The sequence below is a fragment of the Anser anser genome, assembly GCF_964211835.1.
Source record: "Anser anser genome assembly, chromosome: 14".
NCBI lineage: Eukaryota > Metazoa > Chordata > Aves > Anseriformes > Anatidae > Anser > Anser anser.
This window is the reverse complement of record NC_139735.1, coordinates 8,445,389-8,465,131: the sequence shown is the minus strand read 5'-3', so window position 1 is coordinate 8,465,131 and position 19,743 is coordinate 8,445,389. Positions and strand designations below refer to the sequence as shown.

At 43.4% G+C, this 19,743-nt stretch overlaps 1 long non-coding RNA gene across 1 annotated transcript; it reads right to left on the bottom strand.

Moving 5' to 3' along the window:
- Positions 1 to 6,451: 6,451 nt before the first annotated feature.
- On the bottom strand, positions 6,452 to 18,448 carry LOC310881592. Its single transcript, XR_014572458.1, has 3 exons — positions 18,131 to 18,448; positions 12,187 to 12,291; positions 6,452 to 9,547 (listed from the first exon to the last, which is right to left on the bottom strand). It is a non-coding gene; the product is annotated as an uncharacterized lncRNA (long non-coding RNA).
- Positions 18,449 to 19,743: the final 1,295 nt, after the last annotated feature.

Below are 19,743 nucleotides of genomic sequence, written 5' to 3'. Positions count from 1 at the left end.
GGAGAGGGATGCACTTAGTCCCTTAGCAAAATAAAAGCAGAAAATCAGGTGATTGAAATGCCCCAAACTTAAACAGGGCATTAGGCAGAATTAACAGGCTAGACCTCCAAGCCATCAGAAATTCCCGGTTGAATAAAAGATTGATTTCAAAGACTCAAAGATACCTCAAGGCCAGCATTTCCAAAGAAGACAGGAGCTGATTCGAGCTGAAGCATTCCTCTTGTTCAGTGCATTTGAGTGAGCACTTTAAGTCTCCAAAGATTGAACTATAAAGAGAAATTAGTTTATTAATAATTCACAGGCTCCAAGAAGAAAAAATGTCAAAAGCACATGCTCATGAACAAAGCTGATTTTATTTTCCCTGTTTAGAATTGAGCAACATGTAGAAAAGTGGAGGGTGTCAAGCTCAAAAATTTAATTCAGGGCTTTTTCTCTTCCTTCCCTTTAACCCAAGCAAGCATATATCCTGACTTCCTCATGAGCGCTGAAAGTTCTCCAAATCCCAAATGGTTTATGTGAAACATTAAAAGCACACTATCATCTTCAGCTCTTTAATAGTTTAGGACATTTTCATGGCATAGTTATTATCCAATAGCTCTTAATTGCAGCTTGTACAATTCAAGACAACACATTCACAGACTGCAATAACAGAGATTGTAGACTCCCAGTTCAGGAACATGGTTAAGCGCATGCTTGCTTTAGGCATAGGAGATATCCCACTCAATCTGGCACTGCCTCACCCCACCTTGCCAAGCACATGAAATCTGTAAAAGTATTCTTATGTTTAAAGTCAGCCGTGGGGTTTTAGTTCCTGCACTTAGGCAATGTGATTCTGAATGTTCCACATAATTTTGGTAATTACTTGACTAGAGAACACTAAGTAAATACAGGAATCAAAGAGCATGCTTATTAAAATTCAATAAAAGACAACAAGGAGGTTGTGAATTTAAGATAAAATACATTCCATTGTCCAATGGAGAAATGACAAATAGAGTAGGGTTGTCTTAAAACTTTTGGTCCCCCTGCCTTCAACCAAATATAAAGATTCATGTTTCCCTCTACTGGAGAGCTGAAAGTAAAAATTTAAAAAGAAAAAAAGAAAAAAATTCACTGACTCAGGATTGACTTGGAAGCTTCCATTTTTCATTGGAGAAAAGCAAAATGAAAAAGTTTAAAAACAGCACCTTTCTTTCCAAAACATTCACGGGAAATACTTCCTTCCTTCATGTAGGCTTTTAAGGAGTACATGGCAGTGCCAGTTTGTGGCACCCACCTACTTTTGCAGCACTTTGTAAGGTCAGTGGCTCTCACATCAACACTGGCCTTCTGGAATTGCATGTGGAAAAGGCCAAAAGGTTCCTGCATCCATTTTTCACTGGTACAGGTCAGTTTATGGCAATTAAGACCATACATAGACTATAAAGACTATACATAAACCCAACAAGTAAGTATGAAGACGTGTATTGACATCAGTATCTCCCAAGCTGATAAGAAAGACGCAGGCGCAGAGGACATCTGCTCCAGACTGCTAGGGAAGACAATTGCACAGCTAAAGAGATCCCACTTTCCTTCTCTTAACTTCATCTCGCTATTGCAGATTGGACCATTATGGGATGTAATTAGCTTCAGTTTTACACATGATTAGTCCTGGAAAGTTTGATCCAAATAACACACTTGCAAATCAGGAGTGTAATTAAATTTAGGATGTGGCCGATGGGGAATCTTCTCTAGTTAAGCAGTAGTAGGTGCTCTGCACTGCTGACAAACTTTCTGAACAAGGCAGGTTGCTCCCAAATATACTCTCTGGAAGGGAAAGCTAGTGCTTCTCCCAGTGCTTTGCCAGAGGTATTTGCTCCCCAAAATGACTAAGGAATTAGTTACTACTACTGGGCTTTTTTTCTTAATCTTAGAAAAAAGTCTCAACTCATGACCCAATCTCAGCAAAGCAAAACCAGATTATGAGTTAGCATTACATTATTAATGTGTCAGTCCCATTTGTTTCTCAGTTTCCATTTTATTGAATCACAGTATTACTGTTGTTGGAAGGAATCTGATGATAAAAGAGCCCCCTCCCAACAACTGATGAGAACGATAAAAGTAAAAGAAGAGGCCAATCATCATCACCCTAAAGAAAATCCACCGACACCAAGGCCCTGAAGCAGCTGTGATTCCCGTGGGACTCGGCTCTGAGTCAGAGCATGGGCTGCAGCTGATGTACATCCCCCTGAATCACATTCAAGCCAACAAATTGTTGCTCTCAGAATAAGTGAATATTTTCCCCTAAAGACAATTATTTGTTTATTTCACCTCCGAATGAACCAAAGCAGAACTTGTTCCAGAGCAGCACTAGAAGAATGTAAAAAGCTCAGATAAACTCTTTGTGAGATCCTTTTTTCCTTCTCTTTGCAGGGAGTACTTGGCAGGCAGATGGAGATCGTGGTCCTTTCTGCAGGTTCCTCACAAGACTCAGGGTTTGCAGTGCTTGCTCTCTAGTGCATGGAGAGCAAAACAAAGCAGGTTTAGTTGCTCTTGGCTGTTCATAGCTGTTTCCTAATACTCTGCATCTCTCGAGCAGAGGATTAGTCTTTTATTGCTGCTATAGGTGAACTGCAAGACAGAGGTTCAAATTCTGGAGTTACAATTTCATCCTTTCTGAGGCCAATTTCCTCTTGGCTCCAGCCAGAGTCCTTAAAATCCTAGGAAGTTTTGCCTGACTAAATAGTGAGTAATGATTCCAGGAATCAACATTTGCAGATAATACCAAATTGAGTATCTTTGCTAAATTAACTTTCCTCCTAAGGTCATCTCTGCAACACTCAAGCACACGGTGTGTTATTTTCAAGATGAGTCAGTCTCTATCTGCTTATAGCAAGGCCAATGTAGGAATTAACATTCATTTTTCCAAGGCACATATAATTTGAGACTATTAGGAGTGTTCGTCCATACCCCCTCTGGACAGATGTGCTCCTGGGGAGTGGTTGTCCAGAGTTTGGTGGTAATAACCCAGAGCAGGCAGCAAAATCAATCCCAACAAGTTTCAGAGGGACCCTTCCAAAGCTCTCCGGCATGTGACAGAGGGCTGCTAATGAGAGGGAGAGATCATATTCATTGCATGAGTGACAGGTGAAAGGGAAGATTAACGTTAGCATACACCTGCTCTTTGGTGCCCCAATTAAGACCTCCTACTGTCAGCAGTAACATAAGATGCAAATCAGCCAGTACCCTTCCCCCTCCTCCAGGAAGGCTGTGACAGGATTCAGAATAAAGTACAATGAGGAAAGAGACACAAAAGCTCGAATGTCCTCCTTGTTCCGTGAATTGTTTGCTTGCTTACTGGATTTCTCCCTTCCCTGCCTTTTTCTTGCTACCCCTCACCTCTTTCTTCGTAACTCAACAGCCTCATCTAGAGAGGGAATATGTCTTGTTTCAGCGAGGGATGCCTACCCTGGGGACAATCCTGGGGACAGACTGGAAAGCTGTGACTTGAATTGACAATATTTATCCCTGCTTTAAATTCATTTGAACCAACCTTGCTCAAGCCACTGGCAATAGACAGAGGAAATGGGTGGAAATATCACAGAAGGGAGTGGAGCAGAGGGGGAGGGAGTTGTTCATCAGCTTATCCTGCACTGGGTCTAGGGAAATGCTTCTGTGGCAATATTTTAATGCAACATTGGCAATCTGTACTGGAATATTGCAAATCCATGAGTAGCTCTTGTGAGTGCTTTTCCAATACGTCCATACTATCCTTTTTTGTCTCCTCCTACTGTCCAATGTTAATCAAATATTGCTTATCTGATGGAATTCCAGCTGCTAAGATATTGCAAACTTCTGCTCAAAAACAATCATCTGTTCAGCTTTCTTGCATCTCTCATGTGAGGAGAGCAGGCTAGAAAATATAAATCCCTTCCAAGAAAATTAAAAAAAAAATAATTGCATTCTCCAGTCCCTGGAAAAAAAAAAAAAAAAAAGGAGTTTTAAAATAAGTTAAAAATCAAACCAACAGCAAACATTTGTGTAGGCTTTTGGAGATCAGGCCTCCAGGACTCCTGCCTCCCTTTTCTCTCCCTCACCCCAATGGGCAGAGGTGGCTGTGCTTTGCAGCGGGCAGACAGCCAGGGCACTTGGCCTTCCCTTTCTCCTCCCAGTTCTGCTGGCCATTGGAAAACTTGCATAAATTTGTTTTTCTCCCTTCAGGCAGAAAATAAAATTGGCAAAAATCTTCCCAAGAGGAAGCCAAGAAGTCCTGTTTACATTTTCCCAAGGGGCAGGGACTACTCAGCAAAGTCAGAATTTTCCTGCAGAAAATTTCAATTTGTGTAGACAAATTTTTATTAGGTCAATTTCTTGATAGAAAACATCTAGAAAGCCCATTTCAGAGCCTCAGTGGCAGAGAAGTGAATTGCCCCTTTTTGCAACCCTAGACTTCTTTCTCCTTCAGCAAACCGTTAGCTTCTGACAGTGCAATTAAAAATACCTCAAACTCCTTGGTTTGCTGGCCTATTGCACTTTGTATCTGGGGTCACTTAGCCCAGATGATCTGAAACAATTGTGTATACTCAGAGTCCTCTAGAAATGCTTTTGCCTAGGAAGGGAACAAAATTCACAACACTTTCTAGTTCATCTATCTAGTCTTGTAATCTTTTGACAAAATCCATAGACAGGGTCTAAGTGGAAAGCAATAGCTCTGTGGCTCAGTTCCTCCTTCTACTGAAACGAGAGCGATGAAATCCTCTTTCTCCTACTGGCGTTGTGAGAATGAATTCTTCAGTGGCACTAAAAGGCCCTCAGATATTAATGCTGAGCACGTAGAAAGATGGATAATATGTGTCCTTAGCCCCCAGAAACCATTAAGTCCCATTGCTCTGCAAATCTAGCTTTCTTCTCCAACATTGTTTGCATCCAGTTTTCTTCTCTGCATGTGCATTCATTGAGGTTGGAACCAGCAAATTTAAGGAAAGAGTCAAAAAGATGGTTTGGATAAAATCTACCAGAAAGCAAGAACAGCCACAGTCAGGGCAGGGGGCGGTGAGGGGCCCAGGCTGGGTTGCTGCTGCTGGGCTCCATGGCTGGCTCCCCACAGCCTGCTCCTCCAGCTCCTCTGTGCTGTGCCCACCCATGGATTTACACAAATACCAACAGGGAACAGGCACAAATTCTGCAGGAAGCAGCACAGCAAACACATATTAGGAATTTTTCCTGCCTCTGGGCATCATCCTTTTTTGCTCCCTCCATCCCCACCTGAGGTCCCCACTCATTTGTAGCTGCTGAGCAGCTTGGCTCTGTCAAAAAGAGCTGAATTAGCCCCAACACTTAGCAAGTTTTCCTAAATGTGACCATTCTGAGAGCACTGAATGCCAAGGAGCTGGGGCACAGCATCCACAGCCAGCCTGGCTAGATCTGGGGCACCTCGCTGGACCTTTTGCTTTACCCCAACTTCCACTCCACCTTGGAGAGATGTTCACTCCTGTGAAGTTGTACTGGTGGAATGAGAAAAGCGTGCTGCTTGGGTTGGGATGGACAAGAAATTTATGCATAGTTATTATGCACAGATATGTAAATAAATAAATAAATCTGCATTCATGTATTAACGGATGTTAATGTGCTCAGAGTAATTTTCCATAGATTTTATTGATTGACTTCGGGCTTTGAGGGTTTAACTGCCATGTCATTTTGCCCACTTTAATTTAGCATGTGGATGACTTATAATAACAAGCTGGTTTTATCACTTGAAACCGTTCCTAATTAATGAGAGACAAAAGAGATATAGAGAAAACACTGGGTGAGCACATTCTTTTCTCTTTCATCCTGGAAAAACTCTTAAAACTTTTGAGCTTCAGTACATTATTTGAAAAACTGTTAAATAAATAGATTCAGCAGTAGCAACAACAACAATGCAAAGATAATATATCTCCCTGTGCTGGAATTATTGCAATACGAATAGTTCCAGATTTAGAACAAGAAGAATAAATATCACTTTGAAAGGTCTTCATTGGTGTTTTCAGTCTCATCATTTTCTACAGCTGTGATTCAATTATTAAAGTATACACACGCTAGGGAGGAAGTCAAATTTTTACAAAAGGGAAAAAGTAGGATCAAGCCTGGCTGGGATCAAACAGGGATACAATCATTCTACCTCCGGCGTAGTTTGCAGTGCTGGGCAAAACGTTGGACACCTCCCTGTTTCATTTGTCCATCTGTAAACTGTTAAAACAATTCTCACCCCAGCATCCAGGAGAAATCAATCATCAGGACTGAAATGAACTAAATAGCAGTTAAATTCTTGGATAGAGGACATAACAGAAATACACGTATTTCAGCTTGAAGTGTTATGCTGCCCTCAGCACAGACTATAGTGGATGTGGTGTTAAACAATGCACATTGTCCTTGCTTTCAGGACGGACTGAAACTTTCAAAGACTATCAAGCGTTTTAAAGGCCATTATGTAGTAATGCTGCTTTCTTTATCCTGAGTCCTTTGTGGGATTGCACCTGGTAAAAGGCATTGCAAAACCCCAGTTCTGAAATCTGAGAGACAACCCTAATGATTCTCTGGCAGCTGCCTTGCAAGCAGACCTCCAAGCACCTTTCCAGTGAGCCACCTTAGAGGGACCCTTGCAATGAATGGACCTTGTCCTGCCCCTTGACTTCCCTGCAGCAGCCCTGCTGCCAACTCTAAGTGCTTGACATCAGAGAGTCAGGCCTCTACAGCGTCCATGATAATGCTTCACAGATATCTGAGGTCTTTAAAGGAGGAATACATTTACATTATCCTAACACTTCACCTCTGGCTTTGGTCACACTCTGAACCCTTCCCCTGCATCACTTGGACTTGAGTCTTCCCTTTGGTTTTCTGAATGACAGCAGAAATTCTTGTATAATCCTATTAATCCAGCAGCTGGAGCTTCAATTAAAAAAGATCTGTAAGTACTGCAAAGCACAAGTTCACTCTAAAGGTGGGCAAACCCACCAAGCTCACTAGAAAGCAAGCACAAATCGCAAATTTATTCAATATAGAGATAACCGTGACATGGAGCCTGTCCAGACTGCCTCGTGAAGGTGAGATGTGCTGCCCCAGCAACTCCACCTTGTCCTCCCAGTGGCTGCCCAAGATGGGAGACCTAGCAGACAGCTTGGGGGCTGACCCATCTCATTCAGCACAATGACAGGTAAATCTGCAGAGGATTTTTTTTTTAAACAAAGTTGAAATCACAGATAAAAATGTTTCTGAAACTGCAGGTATGCTTTATCCTATTTTCTTTTTGAAACAAGCTTCCACTTTGTATTGAAAATGAACTGAAATATTCCAGAATTTATTTCCAATAAATAATGCAGAGAGACTTGTTTAGGATGCAGCTGGAATTTGAGCTGCAAGCTTCAATAGTAATAGCACTGCCTAACTTTCCATCAGTGCTGTCAAAGGCTTAGAGGCTAAACAGAAGGGGAAACCAAAGTCCTGCCAGAAGTCACCCCACAGTCCAATGTCCCTATTTTTACAGGCTCCCAGCTCACTTTCCTCATCACTTGGCTGTGCTGTCTTCCAGAGACTGACCTGAAGACCCAGTATGTACCTATACTAAAGGATGCTGTCCTTTCCTGTGCACCTTCAATTGCACAACTTGCTTTAATCCAACAAAAACTTCACTGTGTGAACCAAACAAAGCAAAGCAGCAAAGTACTTGATAGCTTCCAATGTCTTCCCACACATTTTTGTTTGGTACTTTTCTTCCAGACCTTTAAGAGTGGCCATTCTTCTGTGGTGACCTTTTTATGCAGAAGCCATGGCACATCTTCTGTATGTGCTCTGTACCCTCCTCAGCTTCTCATGTGTTGAAGTTTTTCGTGGAACCCCCATTGGTCCTGATGATGCTTTTGATTTAGCAAATGTTTATGTGATTCCGGGTTGGGGAAGGAAGTCCAGGCACATCACTCTAAATAGATCTGTGGGTAACACTTTAGCTACTCATTGAACTGAGATTTAGTAGCATCATTATTGCATGTAATGTTTATTTTATTAGGTTTATTTTATTAGTGTGCCCACAGCAGAATGTAAGCCTTGTCTTTGTCAACTCAAAAGGCACCCCACAAGAGGCTCTGAGTAGAAAAATATGGTGCACTTCATTTTTTCCTTTGGAAAAGCCAAGCAGATGCTGATGAGTGGATAGTCACAATAAGTGTGTGTTTTGAATACAGTGCTAAGCTCCAAAGCTCAGCTGAGTTAACTTGGTGGGAAGTTGGGTTTAATTTGATCCTGTCTCTGAGTGTTCGTAAAATGATGCAATTCAGCTTTAACCAGATGAGTAGTATCATCAAAATACATTATTTAAATCCCACCCCCTCAGCCATGTGGCCAAATTGGAAGAAGTGTCATTTAAGTATCTCCTTCCAGGCCAGGAAAAGATCAGTCACACTTTAAATTAAGTGTCTCAAGTAAGGATTTAATTTAGACCTAATAAGGCAGCGATTGTACGTTAAATACCATTGAGTTATTAAAACCATATTCATTGAGGTTTTACAGCTATGTCAGGACAATATGCCATAAATGGAAAAACTGCTAACAAGGCACAGTTATTGATTCTGACATGTGCTAGATAGGGTGCATTTGTATGTTCAATAAAAATTAGATAAACATAGAAGAAACACCCACAAGTGTGTTTTCCAGAGTCTCCATGGACCCCCTTACCGAAGAGTCTGAACACTCAGAGATGAGAGTGCTCAGAATCACCACCTCCTTAAGAACTGAGATTTATTTGTCCTGTTGCAGGAGAAACTGAGGCACAGGGAGGGCTTCAAAGACATTTCCTTAGGTTTAGCTAGAAAGCCTTTGGGAGCACAGAGATTTAAAACTGCCCTTATGCTTCTCCTCTGCCTTAACCACAGGACAAAGTTGCTAGAGAAAAGATAGAGTGGGTCTGAACAAGAAAGATGCTGATCCCATCTAGCCAAGGACCCAAAAGTTCCCAATCGTATTTTAAAAAAGACATTCAGCAGCATCTTCCAAGCCAGCCCTCTGCTGAAGAGAGAGCGTGAGGTCTGGGCAGTCCCACAGCACCTTTGTGCTTGGGGTGAACAAAGCACAGTTGAACTTGGATATGTTAGATAGAGGTTGTGTATAGGGGTCTGGCAATATCCCTGCCTGCACGATGCTGGGAACAATATTGCATTTGCATAATCAGTATGCTCCTTCACACACAAATACGCATATCTGTGTGTGAATGTGTGTATACAACACATATATATGTATAAGAGGTCTTTAAGGAGGGACTTTCCCACCAGAGAGAAACTTGGAAGATGAGAATGTTTATACAAAAACCATTTCCTTGGCCAAGAAGTTTCTGTATTCCCCTTGCTGCTATTAGAGACATTTGTGTATAAATCAGAGCTCCCAGCCCTGCCTCTCCTTCCATCTGAGCCTACACAGATTGCATAATCCTCTGTTTGTGGCATCATCGTGCGTTGCTATAGAGATAGGGGAAACGTCTGCAATGATGATGATGTCAAATCGCTCAGCCAGAAAACTCCAGTATCAAGACAGAGGAGGAAAGGGTCTGTAAACAGAAGCAAAGTATCATCACTAGTAGTCAGCAAAGAGAAGAGGTAATATTATTTATAGACCTTTAAAGGTAAACAGATGTCAGCTCCAAATGAGCACAACTTGAAAGCTTTCTCCAGTGTGAAAGTCCCCAGCTCTGCTCCTTCTTTCAAAGCTTTGCTTCATCAACATGACTTCTCTTTCAATTGCTCTTTTATTCAATGAGCTCTATAAATTTTGGAGTAGTTATGCTGCTACTGCCATGGGAATGTGGCAACCCAATGAATACTTTGTCTCATCTTGTGGCTATGTCTGGGGATGGACTAAGAGTAAAAATGCAGATCCACTACTTATAAGAAATATTTATTTCTCCTATTGCACGCCAGTCTAAGGACAGGCAGGGCAGTACAGGCAAAGCTGTTGTGGGACCCCTAGCCCTGAGCCCACAGGGAGATGCCCAAACTTCAGTTTTCCATAGGAAAAAGAACATTTCTAGTTCTTGGAAGTGCAGTGCTCTGCCTGTCAGGCTTGGTTCACAGATCATCCTCACCACCTACACTGGAAGTCCCCAAAGGCACACAATGAGGCCACCCCAGACCATGTTTGGGACCATCTTGCCTATGATCCTGGGGGAACGAAGGCTCAACACACTCATTAACTGAAGGCAAGCTCTTGTTTCTGCCCAGCCCACAGGAACAGCATCAGTTGGACCCATCCAGCACCTTGAGCCAGACTCTGCAACCTGCAGGGTGAAGACACAGAGCCTGAGGCAGCACCACTAAGGGCAGGCAGGATGGGTAGGAGAGGAGGCCAAGGGAATGGCCCAGCTCTGCCTGTACCACACCACGTATAGCCATCTGTAGTGCCAGGGGGTGAGGGGGGCTTCAGGCCGACAAGGAGTGGGTGTTTTCACATGAGCCTTCACCAGCCAGATGACAAAAGTCACTCAACCTCTCCTCATGGAGCGGGGTTTCAGAACAACAGCAGCCACCAACCTGATCTGCACCTGATCTGCAAACTTAGGAACCACTTTGGTCCCAGCTCAAATCGACCACTTCTGATTTTATCTCCCATTCCTGCCTACATCCAGCTTTTCCACCGGGCCATTCAGTTCAATCAAAACACAGGTTTACAGGACAGTTGAAGGAAGCAGATCTACAAGACAATTATATTCACAGCTTTTCTAAATAGAAGAAAGTAGTGGCTTGGTTTCTTTCCTCCTCAGACTCTTTAATTACCAGGGTATCATGGAATGCCTGCATTGTAATAAAACCCCAGTGTGTATCCAGGTACCAGGGGATTTATTAACTTGCACTCAACACTGGCAATCAGCAGCCAGGGTCAGATGTGCCTGCTGATGATGACATCATCATTTTTGGCAGCTCTTTCCAATGAGTGTTGAGTGAGGTAATGTCCCCAAAATTAAAACTGACAGCAGGATTAATAATGATAGATTCCTCGAGCCTTTTCTTTGTGTTTTAGGTTGGTGTTCTATTTCTTCCGTTGGGGGTTGCCAAAAGATCAGCATAACATCCACCCGGCGTTTCAGCACGCCACCACTGAGAGTGATAGGGGACACTGGAGAGTGTCAGGGGGTGAGTAGGTTACTTCAGCATGGTTTTGTCATGTGAAGATACTGGCTGTATTTTCAATGGGAGATGGGCATGTCTCATGCCACCAGACCAGTTGCCATCCTCACGGACGTGCCAACCTACAGTTCTGGGAGTACAACTGGAAATAGCTCCTGGGGAGGTGCTTGTCAGCAGCCGAGTGGGATGGCTCCTGCTACCTGTGGATTTACATCAAGTTCAGCTGGGGGAAGACTGCATCAGGGTGCGTGCTGCCCCAGCCTCTTAGGATGTCTCCATCTATACACCCCAACATAACTATCAGGATCATTAAGCCCAGCAAACCTTGACCAGCACACCCAGGGATGTTTTCAGTGTTAAAAAAAAAAATAAAAATTGGAGCAGTTTGCAGGTGGTTTCATCTGTCTGTTCCAGGAGGTTTTGCTTATTTATTTTTGAAGTTTCTGCAAAGTAAAGGGAAAGGAAGGGAAACCCAGGCTGCGGCTGTCACCCTGTGATCAAGCTCGCTCAGCCCAAGACCTCAGCAGCCACAAACCAATGCTGAGAGTGCAGAGCACACACTTCATCCAAACCTGACCCAGCGCACACAGGCCTGCTAACATCAGGGCTCATGGGCCTGCTTCTATTTAGATAACACAAACCTGGCTCTCTTTTCTGCTCAATTGAATGTCAGATGGAAAGGTCTTCGTGGGATATCCCTGAAATCTGTCACCCACAGCGATAAACAACCATGCCATCACCACGAGGTCCGCAGCATACAACAGACTTGTGACTGTGCCCAAGAGACAAAGCATTCAGGTTTCCACACTCCAGCCCTCACCCTCTTCTCCTCCCGCCGCTCCCACTACCTGACCATTTTGCTTCCTTGAATTCTGCTCAGATTCATCTCGTGACATTTCTGTGCTTTTTCTTGCTCTGCTCCAACCACTCACCTGCATCCTCCACTGAGACCAACACAACCAAAACATAAAGCCTGGACATAAGCCTAAGGTTCAAAGTCAGATTTCTTATGCAAATTTTCCAAACTAGCCAAGAAGAGATTTGAAAAATTAGCGAAGGCAAGTACCTGGGATTTTCCTGTTAATTGTGTTCTGTCACAGCAGCAGATGGAGGTGGCCTGGGTATTCATGCAGCCTATTGACAAATTAAATCCTCTGATGGCCATTTGGCACTAAAATGAAGAAAAAGAAAATACTGAAACTATAGGTCTCAAGTAGCTTATATTCGCATTAAATAGTACTTACAACCCCAATAGTCACCTAGATCAGATAAAATCCAACTCACCAAGGCATTACTCTGCCTGAGCACAAGCTACAGACCTGGGCACTTGCTGTGCATTTAAATGGTGTAAAAACACTATTTTGTCTTTGTGCATAGGTGGGTGGTGCAGTGCACGGAGCAGTCCCTTTTGAATACTCTCATGAAAAATGCAGACCCTCGTAGGACCTACCGCCCTTGAGTTGTCCCCACCCCTTGCTCCGTATTGACAGCAGAGACATACTGCCTCTATATTGCTAAGTCAAAATGAAGACATGGAAATCTGATATAATGATGGAAGAAATGAGCAAAGTTTTGGTCATTGTTTAATTTGCTCAGAGAACAACCCCACCTAAGATTCCTTCTGCCAGCTCTGACAAAGTGGCCAAAGATAAAGACAAATATGCCTTAGAGATGAAGCACAGCTGTTAAACTAACAGTGAATGAAAAAAAAATAAAGCACAATAATTTAATTAGTATCTGTGCCCTTTCCATGTTTCTCCCTCCAATGTTATTGGCAAGAAACATACCTTGAGATTTTAATTTTTCCTATACAGATGTGGCCCTTAAAAAAATCTACCAATAACCTCTTAGGACTCCATTTCTCTAATGATGATAAAGTGCTTTAGTTAATTAAACCTCACAACATTTCTGAAAACGTCAAACTAAGCAATGCAGCAGCCTCATCTCAAAACACAGCACTTCCAGAAATGTGTCTGTGGGCTCTGAGCAGCGGATCTCCCCCACACCCTCTGCGTTCATATCAGTTGCAAAGGAACCCCAGGGGAAGATTATATACAAACTGACACAGAAAATGCATTGGAGCTGTTTCTACTGAAAGCATGGGTGGTTTTTGTTGTTGTTGTTTTGTTCTTATAATTTGTGGCTTTAGGGGGAAATAAAAAAAAAGCAAACAAAAAGTTCTGTTCCCAAAACTAAAATGCTTTGCAAAAATTATCTTGATTTTGCCTGAGGTTACAACAGAAAAGATACTGAAGTTCAGGATGTGACTCTGGTCAAACTTAAGGGGAGAACATGCAGTCAGTCCAGACCCTGATCTTGAGGTCTGAGTTTTATATTGCAAACAACTTGGAAAGATTTCTCTTCATGTCAGCGCAGAAAAATCTCAAAATTGCAAAATGTGGTCACCAGACACGGTTGTAGTTTTACATCCAGCTCTATCATCAGGGAAGTTTGGGTCTGCTTTATGTTTCCCTTTCAGGTAGTGGAGTTGATAGTACAAGCAATTATAACAATAATGTCTCCAGTCAAAACCTACCCGTAACTATTCCTTCATACAGGCATGTACATGCAAATAACATTGTCTCTGTACACATTGAAACCTACTTCATTAAGGAATATGCATGAGATTTGCTGTTAATGCTCTGCTATGCTCCCCATCTTTTTATGAGGAACTCCAGGTAGGAAAACCAGCGAGTTTTTCATCTGCAATGAAACCCTTTAGCCAAGGCTGCTGTTGAGTGGTTCAGGCATGGCCTTGCTGCATGGTGCTAGTCCTGAGGAACCCAAATTGGTTTGCAGTGGGCAGACCAGCCCATAGCTTTGTACTTGGCTCATGCAGGTTCTGAATCAGCAAATTTGTCCAGCCCGTCCTTAACTTCAGTCCTGCGTCCCATCCTCTTCCTCTGGGAAAAGCATTTTATTTTGATCACCAAGCAGGAGACCGTGCCCTTGGGGGCTGACTGTGGGCAGACCTCTGCGCTGAACCAAAGCCCGCCTGCCTGCTGGGTAACCCCAGCTACTGCTTTGGTTGTGGGCTGCAGAGCTGCTGGGTTGTGGGCTGTGATATCCCCGTTTACCACACCACAGTCAGATGGACAGCAATGTACAGAGAAGTGTCAGACATGCACAAAGTCCTCCTTTCCTCACTTCTGAGGAAAACTTTGTATTAGGGGAAAGAGGTCATCTCATCACTTCCACGTTTGCTGACAACCCAGACCCCCTCTGCCAAGCTTCAGCCCCTGTGTGGAGTTTTACTGCTAGATTTAAAAACACGGCAAGCAAGAGCTCATCTAGGATAAAGAGGCTCAGCAGAGCTACTTACAGGAACGTGAAGCCAGGATTTGTACAACCTGCCTGGGAGATAACAAAGAAGCAAGACCTATCTTCACGTCGGGTACCAGCTTCGCTCTTATTCACATTGTGGATCCTGTGGTGGTTTCCTTCACTCCAAAAACCACTAATTTAATGTACAGTACAGTCATTCTATGTGGGGGGAAAGAGAAATTCTTTCTTCCTTCCTGTTGGAAAACTCTTTGGCAGTAACGCTTGGATTGTTTTCTTTGTAAATTATATTCATGCTGTTTTCAAGATGTTTTCCTGACTTTATTGAAATTTGACCAATTTAACGAGTAATGTAGAACTTGTTTCCATGTTAAAAAACTCTCAGAGCTGCTTGGGAATAATTATTAAAACTTCCATGTGTGCAGCAAAGCCAGTCACTTTTGCAAATAGCAAAAACTGTCCGTAACAGAAGGACACTGCTCTAACAATAGGCAAAGTAACGCAAAACCCAAGGCCACCAACCTTTGGAGAACAGGGACTGCACTGGCTCTGTGCCAGGAACATTACACTCACACCTGGTTTTCATGCCAAATTCCATTAAAAAAAAAAAAATTTAATCACAGATAGGGGACCAATACAAAGCCAGAAATCAACGGAGAGGCTCATAAGTCTAAACCTGAATCAGGCTCCAAAGACCTGATCTCCCGCACAGCAGTTGTGCATGCTCCTGACTTCTTCAACTCCCCTTTACCAGCGCTTTGGGGGATCAAGAGACTTGCTGTCAGACCTACTTGATGCAAATATGCATGACAGATAGAGCAGCAGCATACTCACAATCCACATGACAGTTATGTCCAGCCCAGGAAGCCAACAAGCATCTGCCTAAACTTCAACCCCTTCTGTTTTTTTTTGTTTGTTTGTTTTGTTTTTTCTAAATACAGAATGACTTTAAACATAAGTGTGCACTTAAGGGGTTGATAGGCTCGGTGCTCCCCGTCATGCACAGCTACACGTGGTGGCAGCAGTGCAGGGGACCACACCTTCATGTTTAGGAGCAAAGCACTGGTGCCTCCCCAGCCCCTCCGGGTGAGGGCAGCCCCACCAGAGACCTGCCAGGCAGGTGGGAGATGTCCTCGTTGTTATTCAAGCCGAAAGCCAGAGGCAAACCTCGCTGGTTGTAAAGGATCAGAAGAGAGCATTGTGCATGGGTAGTTTACAGAACTGAAATACAGAAGCTGACGTTTTTATGACTTTCATAATCTCAGCAGCGAGCAGCGTGTGCCTTGCAGCAGACAGCAGCTCCCCAACACCGTGCACCAACAGGTACGTGGAGAGATGGGGACGCATCTTGGGAACCAGACAGCACACCTGGGCACTTCTGCCAGGTCTTCGGGGATGCTATCTGGGCTTTGATGCCCTCACTAACTTAAAATATACCTGGAAATCTTACAGATTTATTTAGCTATAGATTTTGATCCTTTACCTCCCTGGTGGCTAGAAACACATTCATGCACGCGCACACACACATTCCTCTTTCCTCACCCCTATTTAGTCTCCAAGGCTGGCATTGCAGGCAGTTCTCTGCAGATGGCTTTGAGGTCCTGTTTTCCTCACAGGATTCCCTGTAACACTCTCAGTCCTCATCTCAGATAGAAGAAAAACACAACTGGAGGTTTGGGCAACAGGAATAAAGGGCCAGGCATCTAAACCAATGGCTAAATGAGAGCATTTGTGAATTTATGGGCACTCCCTGCTTTTAGCTACTTCTGTACTGTTAGTTGGCTCAGCATCTCTGAACAAAGCCCTTGTAGCACTTGCATTTCCTCAGCATCAATAATGCATCCTGCCGGGCTAGGCTGTGCCATGCCGCAGCAAACCGAGCTGCAGGGTGTCGCACTGCTGCCAGCCGGGCGAGGCAGCAGGACGAGATGGGGCTGCTGCAGCTGCAGTGCCATCCGGCGTGGCAGAGCACAAGCTCTGCTCCAAGGGAAGCTCCCTGACTTCATCCTTCCAGAGACTCAGATACATAAAGTGCTCCCCTGCAAGACTCAGCAGCAGTATAGATTCATCTGCCCAGCTGTTACTCATTCAAGATACATTTAAGAGGATATTCTTTAAACACTTTTCAGTCAAAGGGACAAGATGACTCTGCAATCGTTACTCTTGCAAGCAATCATCATGCGAGTGGTTCCCCCTTGCAGGATGAACTGGGATGTTCTTCTTTGCAAGACTCAGGGAGATCTGTTCTTGCAGGGGGCACAGGGTTATTTTTTCAGTGCATCATGGAGAGGTGAAGGAAATGATGCTGATGCAAAGTAGTGCCTTTCCTTTCCCCCAGCAAATGGGGCCTGGGTTTTTCAAGGAGATGGCACACACCAATTCGCTGTCAGATGAACTTGGTTTTGATGCCTTTGAAACCCTCTGCCTTAATGCTTGAGACTAACACCAGGCAGATGCTGGCAAAGCCATCAGCTTACTCACCCCACAGAGCAACCAGCAGCATGACTACACCATGTATGTGAGGCTGGCATTTTGGAAGCCATCACACCTTTCCTGCACTCACCCACAGGCTCCCCTTAAAGCCTCAGCACAAATACAGACAAGGGTATTGAGGTTGTGGAGATCTCAGCTCTTCTCAAAAAGGTCCCCCATCAAAAATAAAACAGCAGCTGAACATGCAGCATGTTCAAAAAATAATAATAACAACAATAAAAGCTGCTTTCCTCTTAGGATTAAAGTGACACTCCATATAGCGTGCTTATTAAAATGCAGTGCTGTTTCAGTGTGAATGGCATTTATACATAAAAAGAAGGTGATTTATTTATCCTCCCTTTCCTCAGGGCCACAGGACAATGCGTGGGCTGGAGAACTTTGCCTGCTGCTTGCCTACGCTTCTGGCTGATGAAGCTGAAGTGTATCTGCATCCAGCTGCTTATGCCCTTTGCCTGAATGGAGGTGACACGCAGGGGACAAACAAGGCTTAGTTAAGTTAAGGAGCTGTGGGAAAGTAAAACCCCTCAAGGATGGAGGAGGGCAGCAGAATTCAGCCAAAACCGTCACATCTTGCTATCAGCTGAGCACTGTCCTATGTTCTCAGCACTGAATCAGTGAAATATTAGGAACCTAAACTATTAGATTCATCAAAGAAAAAAAGGAAAGGATTTTATGCTTCATTGCAGGCTGCAACACACAGCTCTGCTTGCAACTGCTCCTTAAGGGTGCCACAAGTCTGGGACTCACTGGGAAATTCTCCATTTACTCACAAATGGGTCTGCACTGTTTCACAGCTTTTAAGAGTGAAGTTTATGAACACCATAACTAATATTTTCAGCATTCATTCCTCTAGTGCAACGTAAGCCCTTGAGAAGTTCAGACCAGGATCAGAGAAGTGAACACATGCATAGTAACTTGTCTTGAGGAAAGAAAAAAAAAAAATCCCCCCCTCCAAAAAAAAAAAAAAAGGACTTCCTAGCCCAGAAAAAGAAGATTGTCTTAAATCTTTTTTTGACTCCAAATTGCTTCTCTTGTAAGAAGTTTTAGAAATTCTGCTTGCGTACATCTGCCTTTGCCATGACTGGAGGTAAAATCACAACTACAGTAAAAAGATTTTTCAGAATTCTTAAGTGTGAAGGAAAACACCTTCAGGTGTCACATCACAACCTAAGTCACAGTTTGTAAAGTAAAACAACCACAAAAATGGATATTTAACGTTATTAAGATCATCTTACCTGTTATAGCTAAGAAATATCCCTTTTGCATGAAAAGAAAATAAAAATAAGAGGCAGCTAACAATCCTGATCATCTGCCTTAAGGCTGCTGCTTGGTGAGAAACAGCCTAGCACGCTTTACAAGGACAGAAGTCATGCAAGAGGACTAGAGCTGGTTAAAACCATCAGCACGTCCCAGTGATCATAAGATTCTCAACCTCAGCACACCCTGGTGATCCCAAGCTAGGAGAAAAGCAGGGCAGCCTCCTCCCCACAACATATGGGGGGGGACAGGTGTGCAAAGGGTGGATGCTTAACCAGCATTAGGTGAATAAAATTATAAATAAGGCAGTTGATAGCTGAGGGGAATTACTTGGCAAAGGGCAGGGAGGGTTTTCACTGGAGGCCGAAGCAGGGCAGGGTCCCAGCACAGGTGCTGACAGCTCCACGCACCTCCACAGCCACATCTTGGGGGGTCATTCAGTGGCACTGCCCCACCTGGATGTGCCCTAGCACCAGTGTTGGTGGTGGGAGGGTTTCAGAGCCCCTGGGTCACCTGTGAGCAGCTTGTAGTGCAGAGAACTAAAAGTATGTCTCATATACACGATCAGCTTTACAGGCTGCATGAGACGGTAAGTCATCTGATATCGTTCTGCTACCTACAAGGCATTTCAAAGGCAGCTGTCTCAAAAAATCTGACTTTTTACAGGTTCAGGAGATTTTAATCTCTATGAGCATTTTTGGTCAACAGAAGAGTTAAATATTCATTGCCAGGAACACTTTTGGAAATGCTGAGGAGGTCAGAGCCAGGACCAAAGGCAGATTTCAGAGAAGTTCTCTAATACTTTGGCTACAACCGTTGCAAAGTTCACCAGCACTTGCTGTCAAATTCAGGCTGCTTTTGGGCAAGACAGAATCTTGCACATAAACCATTTGCAGCTGTAAAAAGCAATCTTGCTTGCTTCAGAAACTACACTTCTTTCCAAAAACCCAAAATGACTTACAAACACTATCATCAAAACTGAATGGAAAGGAAATAAAGTGCCTGCAAGAAAGAGAATTTAATTTTTGCAAAATTAGTCCCATTTGTGCAAATATTTACACTGAAGCTTAATATTACACACATATTCCCACTCAAAACTGATGAATGTACTCAACCATATATTGTTATGCGTTTGCCTTCAGTGTTTGAAACATGAGCGGTAATTGGCATGAGGAAAGTCCTGATGCTCATAAGCTTTTGGAACTGCTGATAACCCGATAAACAAAAATGTTAAGGCAACTTCAGGAGCTAATCAAAACCCTGGCAGGTGGGGGGAATGTCAATATTTACAGCAAGCAGCCTTTCATCAGTTAATCACTTTTAACCTTCATAAATTAAGATACTATAGAGGACTTCAGGTTAATGTAGGAACCCTCTATTCAATTAAGGTATTACAAAGGCAGTTACAAACAAGTAAGGCATCACGAAAGCAAGTAAAATTAAATTTATCAGGTGAGAAGCCAGCCAAGCAGGGAACAGAAAGCCCCAGTTTCAGTGTTTTAAAGGAAGAAGTGTTCTGTGTAATTCTAAAGAAACAGACTCAATGTTAGCTCCAAATATTTTATTTCACACATAAAGCACAGTACCCATA